This window comes from Oxyura jamaicensis, chromosome 7 (assembly GCF_011077185.1).
Source record: "Oxyura jamaicensis isolate SHBP4307 breed ruddy duck chromosome 7, BPBGC_Ojam_1.0, whole genome shotgun sequence".
Taxonomy (NCBI): Eukaryota; Metazoa; Chordata; class Aves; order Anseriformes; family Anatidae; genus Oxyura; species Oxyura jamaicensis.
Genome location: NC_048899.1, coordinates 9,696,924 through 9,704,302, shown reverse-complemented (window position 1 = coordinate 9,704,302; position 7,379 = coordinate 9,696,924).

The window sequence follows — 7,379 nt, the reverse complement described above, 5'->3', positions numbered from 1 at the left end:
AACACGGTAGTTCTCTGAGCCTCATTTGAGCTGCAGCTGCCATACTGCTGTGTTTCACTCCATTCTGCTCATTCTATTTCTCTAATCCAGTTTAACAACAGAGTGTGGGTAAAAACTCTAAACTCTAGACAGGGCAAGATAGCCTTGTTCAGACAGCTATTGGTCTTACATGTGTGGAGGTGGTACATTTCTGTGCCACTAGCTTGCAGGCTGTTCTGTCTGGGATATGATGAAGACATTGCTCAGCTGAAGAGCAATTTCCCTTCCTACATTTAAGCATGTCCAACTTACACATCTTGTCTTTCCTTTCATGTTGGTGCAGGGCTGGAAATTAATGTTCAAACCAGAACTCCATCACTCATTTGAGCTCCAGACACACCTCAGGTGGCCTTCCACAGATAGGTCGGACACTTCAACATTCCTCCAGCACCTACCACTTAGCAGCCACCTCCTGACTTCATGCGCAGATGTGGTCAGGTGCTTCCCAGCCTCTCTGGGCTCCAGCCGTGCTGCTGGGAGTACACAGCCCTGCAGCCACACGCAGCCCCAGTGAGACATTTCAGCAGCCAAAGACACTAAATGCTAATTTAATACCCTTTTCTCTCCTCCTCATGAGTAGTGCCAAGATGGGTCATTTTCTCTCCTTGCCAGTTCTCATGCTGCTGGAGCAAAAACGTGGCAGCCTCTCTCTGGCCTGATGATCATTGCCGCATTCCCAGCTCTACCATTTGGTATGCTTCACACACCATCCTCAGATCTGGCAACAGTCCTGAGTACAAGACAATTTATACCTTCATTATAATGGCTGTTGTGTCTTTTGCTACTCTGGAATACACTACATGCAGCTGAAACAGAAGTCAAGCAAGCCACTGCCTGCCATCATCTTGTAAAAAGAACAAAAACAGGGGCAAGAAAGAGATCAACTAAATTGTTACATAGAAGGTTTTGTTTCCAGGCTTTCCAGAGGCCATGGCAGTCTCCTTACTGTTAAGTACTTCTTTTCTGCATGCCACTGGAAGCAACCTAGGTGTGGGTACAAATATCATGGACTCAAGAGATGCAGCAGCTCAGTTACAGGAGAAATGTTTCTGTGTATTAAAATGTTTTCTGTCTTTCTAAAGAGCCTTTACATGCCTTAACAAAAGAAAAATCCATTCAGTTTGTCATTCTAAAGCCACTGGTGCAAAGTGCATAAAGAGTGAGATTTAGCCTTGTGCTGAGATCCTCAAAAAAAACCTTACAGCTGAAACCTGCATTCCCTAATCACAGGAAAACAAAACAAAACAAAACAAAACAAAACAAAACAAAACAAAAAAAAAAAAAAAAAGCCAATTCTCCCTTGATCCCTGCCTCCTCCTGAAAAATTTTGTAACACATTTCTCAAAGCTAAGTCCTGCGCCTGGGGCCACTTAATTGCCTCACTGTTTCTGTTTCTTGGACACACCTTATGGTTTGCGTAAGGCCACATGTGCCAACTGCACAGAAAAATGCAGTCCTTAAGGGCAGCTATTCTTTTCACCACGTTAAGCCACACTAGTGAAGGCACAGCTAAAACCAGCAGGAGGGAGAGCAGTAGGGTCCACAGCACCATCTCTCTCAGCCAGAGCACCAGCCTCTGCCCAGCTAAAGCAACCATGAAGCTGAGGTGTGAATGTGCAAGGGCAAACCGTCCAAGACAGGAACATATGACAGCCGGATTGTCTAGCATCCTCCCATGATCTGACTTCCTTTAGGGATTTATTAAAGCTCTCCCAGCATGCCCTGGAGCCAGTAGCATAGCCCGGGGCATGGGCCAAGGGTGAGTGGCAGCAGTGCTGAGAGAGTTGCTGGTCACCCATGTTACTCGCTGTGGACACCCATGCCCAGGGTCCACCTGCCTTCCACTGCCTCACTCCACCCCATGCAGGAATGCCCCTGGTTCATTCCTGATTCAAACGATCAGGACACATTGAGGGTTGCTTGGCCAGGTTTGCCCTTTGTAACACAACAGCAGTACTGATTTCTGCAGGATCCCAGCCAGTTCTGAGCTATGGGGAAGTGCCTTTACCACTAAGCAGTGGAAAATAAAAAAGGAAGAGAAACGCCACTCCACTGCTTCCATCCCTGCGACTCCCCACCCACACAGCAGACTAGCTGGGCTCAGTAACACAAATTCCTCAGTTGTAAGAGCAACAGGCATGTTTCTTCCTGCAGAGGGAACATTTTGCCCCCTCTTGGCTGTCAGTGTCCCAATTACTTGTTCTGAATGGTACAGACAAGGTGTACTGCGTGCAGTTTTTATATATCGAGCTCCAAAGAGGACTCTGTACAGTACAAATGACTTTTAACAGTGTGAAAATGCAAAACCATTTGTGACCAGTAAACAGATCAGATCACTACCATTTTGGGCTGCATGTGCTTCCCCTGTTCCTGAACAAAACTGGCAATCACTGCAGCAGAGCAGCCAGCTCCTGCAAGAAGTTTGATCCTCTGGGCTGGCCATTCCTTTCTGCAAACCCACACAGACCAAACCCCGTGTAGCCAAGGATAAGCGATAAGCAGCTGTACAGAGATACTGCAGTGAGACAAGCCTAATTCATGGGGCCACCGGTTCTTTATGAAATAACCTCAACCTTTTAATGCCATGCTGTCAGGCATTGTTATGTGCCACTTAAGTTGCAGTGCTTAAATAACAACTAGACATTAAACAAATAGTTTCAGTTTTCAGACAGAACACAGCAAAATACAGGATGTAAAATTGAAAGCAGCAAGTTACTGATCCAGCTCTTCAAATCCCAAAGGAGGGCTGCTATTAATTGGAATAGATTCCCAATTACCAAACTCTATTAGAAGTCTATTAGAGGTCTACTGCTATCAGGGCTGTCAGAGACAACAGGCTCTAGGGTAGGGTATCTGCAATATTCCAGAAAGATTTTCAGTCATTTCCTGATAGATACTCTCTGCCTGCTGACCGTACAGGAAGATATCCAATCTTAACAGGAAGCCTAGCCATGTTGTCACGCTCCTTTTTTAATAATGGAAAAGCACATCATTTCTAATTAGATAAGTCTTTGGCAGTGATCTCAAAGGAAAAAAAAAAAAAAGGAAAAAAAGTTTGTTTTTGTTTTTGTTTTTGTTTAATGGCAACATTTTAAACAGTGTCCTCTCATTACAATGTGACTATTCTATTTAACATTCCTATTTTTATTAATGTATTAATGTTTACATTAGTGTCAGGATTCCTTGCAACTATAGTTTATTATACATTTTGTCTGTTTGGTTTGCTAATTAAGTTATTAAGTGTCAGATAATGACCAAGGAAGATGATCTAATGGTTCCCTTTGCTTTTTATCTAAAAAAAAATGGGAAAAAAAGATGTAAGGTCACTGAACCGTCTGAAACTCATTTTGTAACACAGCCCTTCCAGCTTCTGAGACCTTCAAAAGATTTCAGTCTTTTGCTCCACCTTTGTTTATAGCATAGGTATCCCAAGACTACGTAACCCCATGCAAGTCCAGGCACTGATATGTGGGACAAGACAGAGCCTGCCAGCAGTTAATCCAGAGAGGCAAGAGTGAGCTTGAACGAGTCTGTCCCGGAGTCAGCCCCAGCGCGCTCCCAAACTCTGCCAGTGCTGTGCACACCATTTCTATCCCCATGATTCAGTGCTTCCCAACTGCCCCTGGGAGGCTCTCTGCACAACACAGCGGGGGTAGGGGCATCTAAACTACATACAGATGAGAAGGAGGGTGGGCAACAAATCTTTTCAGAGCACCGCGCCACCTTAGTGAGCAAGGGTGAAGGCTTCATCTAGCACAGTCACAGCTCACCCTGGGGAGGCAGTACCAAGGGGGCATCAGCATTGCATCCAGAGATGGTAGGCACCAGCACAGCTAAATGGTAAACAAAGGCAAATAACTACTTTTGTAACAAGAAAAAAAAAATGTAAATAGTAAATAGTTTGAAAACTGTGCTTTTTGGGTACCATTAGATTACTAGACCCACGGTCCAGATTCTTCAGTGCTGCTGGCATATAATAAAAGCAAAGCTAAGACAAGTCAGGCATTTCCGTATAACTAGGAAGGAGATGACATGTTAGCAAATATATAATAGCACAGCCATGGGTATGTGTTCCCTGGCTGGCACCACTTCACTAACCAGGACAACCCCAAAGACACTGGGTAAGCTGTGTTATTGCCAACCTATACATTGTGCTTCCAAATGCACAGTGATGCTCCTAAATGGTGAGTGATACCACAAACGGCCAATAATTCAGCCCATAAAATCAACAGGAAAATGAGTCACACATGACAATCACAAGAAAACACTAAAGACACTATATTACTCATCCAAATACCAAGGGAAAAAGGAATTGTTTCCCCAAAATTAAATAGGGGAACTCTTTTTAAGGAGTACATCCAGCATCTCCTGGCCTGACACAGAGAACATACTTCTCCCAGATATAAGAGTAATTTCAAGTGAGTCAAGTCTCCCATTAATTCCTTGTGCCTGGTATTTTTCCAGGCAGAACAATACTGGGAGTTGCAGCAAAGGTGTCCAAGTTTCATTACACTTGTAACAGATCAACCATGTGTACCTTGATTTTTTTTACTCCCATGTTGCTGCTTCTCCCCAGAGGTTTGCTCTCCAACAACTCTGACTTGAAAAACCATCCCCTCCTCTCTGCCTAATGTGTTGCAGGGGGGCTCAGATTATCCCTCCCTTATCTGGTCTTGAGGTGCATCTTCCCTCCTCAAAAAAGAAAAAAGAAAAAAGAAAAAAAGAAAAAAGAAAAAAGAAAAAAAAAAAAAAGCTCTGTTTAAGCAGAAACAATCAGGCCTTATTCACTTGATAAAGGCTGTTTTGATGAATATACATTTCACAATGCAGACTGTTGCATTCTTGCAACATAAGCTGCTTCTCTGAGTCTTCTATGCTTTATCCATATGTGGGATGCTTAGTACAATGGCATCATTGTATTCCCACAACTTTGGGCTTGTGTTGGAAAAAAATGAAGAGAGCTTCCAGAATTGCAGAGAGATCAAAGGTTGAAGCCAGGCACTAATGACCTAATAGGCAGAGGTCTAAAAGTCAGCAAACCCCCTAACCCTGGAGGAGAGCTCTTAGTATGCTTGCTGGTTTTGGATTACTGCTGCATTTTTGTCTCTTCTCAGCTCTTAACCCACATTCTTTGTAGCAGATCCACATATTCTCTTATTTCCTTAAAGTGCAAAAAATAAGATTGTAGAATTGTATTGCTTTTCTCTCGTTGCTCTTTTGCAGTCATGCAGTAATTTCATCTGAGGCTTGCAGGTTTCTGAAAAGCACTGTGAAACTGTGGCGTTTCAGCCAACAACAGCCTGACACCACTACCAGCACCTCAGTAAGCCTTTGAATCAAGCCTGTCACCGGTTAGCACTGCTTGTAAGTGTGAACACCATCAGCAACAACAACAACACACAGAAGTCTTAGCGCAATAAATAAATAATTAACGGTTCCCAAATACAGTTTTAACTGAAGAGCGCTGGTACAACACATAACTAAATATATATGCTACCACTATCTGTTTTGAAGCTGTTCAGGAAATAGCAATCTATTCTTTTCTACTGCATAACTTTTCTATAATATTAAGGTGTTAATGCTTCTCTGCCTAATATAGAAGGTGTTAATGCTCACAGATAATAAGAACTGTGGGCTGGAAGATAACGTTGTCATAGACTGCTTGTTCTCATGGTAGCACTGAAGCATTTGAATGACCTCACCTGTAAGCTTCCTGAATGCTGTACACCGTTTTGTAAATCAGACTCTTGGTTTTCCAGACATAAGAAAGCATTCTGGAAAAAATAAGTTCTATAGCTGAAGTCGTTATTTTATTGTTGACTTAAAGTCCAGCCACTGTTTTGCCTAGAAACACAAATGTGCTGGTTCTATTTTGTATTTGAAGTTCGGGTCATTGATACTCACAAGAAGGGGGAAAATGCTATAAATCCACATAATATGGAAGAAGAAATATAATTTTGTAAGAGGAACTTTTGGAGGTTAAAATATCTGTAAAAGCCATCACACTCAAAGCATGATCAAGCACATTTTGAAGGTATAAATCCAGGTAATCTATGTGTACCAGATAGCTGGAAGCATCAGGTGAAAAGGATGAGACTTCTTTTAAGGAATTTGGCAGATGTATGCCAGATAGCTAAGGAAAAACAAGTTTATAAATTTTATCCTCCTTGTTGTGATTGGTGCTTAGTCAAAATTGGCAGTAGCTAAATACAGCAAGTATTGGTGAAAGTATTCAGGCTCAACAGCTAACACAATATTACACCAAGGAAGACAAGGAAGAAGTCAAACAGGCAGACATCCACTCACACACACATCAATCTCAATCTCTTTGATGACTCAGCCAGTACTTAGCACTTCATCTACGATAAGCAGCGTATAATCTTGTTGCACAATAGTGTAGCCTGTTATTTCTATAAGTCTTCCCCTCTCAGAAGTTTTACACAACCATGAAGCAGTGTTGTGGAAAGCATGCTGGCAGCAACACAAAGATCTCACTGATGTGAAAGCCAAAGCCTTTTTTATAAGCTGGGTGGTCAGGCTGCCAAGTAATGCTGTTTGTTAATGCTCTGCATTACTAAACACTGTTCCTCTATGTGTGATGGTTAAAGCTAATACTGTGTTTGACAGAGTAAGATGCAATATAATAGGTAATATCTGAATGAAGCAATCTGTATTTTTTTTAGCTATACTCTGCTAGTCTGAGAAGGGATTCCACTAAAACATAATTCCCAGTTTTCATTCTGTAATTCTAGAGATAGAGAGCAAGCAAAACTCTTTGCTCCTATCAAATCAAATCAATTTTCAAGTCAGGTGGGGTCCAGATCTTTCCCTGCAAAGCCACCAGTTGGAATCATAGATTGGTGATGGCATATTGCTCTTAGTTTAAGTTTCCCACACCTCAGAGGATGCAGTAACCTTGTGAGGCTATAAAAGATCAACCACTTCCCAGATAATGCAACAGATTTTGCAGGAAACCAACAAGGGGGAAGAAGAGGACAGAAAGCAGGGAAAGGCTGTGCAATCTTTATAACACAAGGAGGTTTCTTCACCTCCGTTCACCCATCCTTTAACATCCCCATTTGGGCTGCAGGAGTTGCACTGGCTTTCCCCACTCATCGCCACAGGCGCAGTGCCCTGCCAGGCAGACACCGGGGTACAGGGAGCACGATGCAGAGCTCTCTGCTGCTGCCCTTTGGGCTCCTGCCCAGCTCATGTGTGCACCCAGGGCTGGCAGCAGCACCGCAGGGTGAGCCCCAGCAGGATGGATGCCAGTCCCTATGGCTGTACCCATCCCTCACCCCCTTATCCTAACTCCAGAGCTGGATTAGCACCAAACTTTT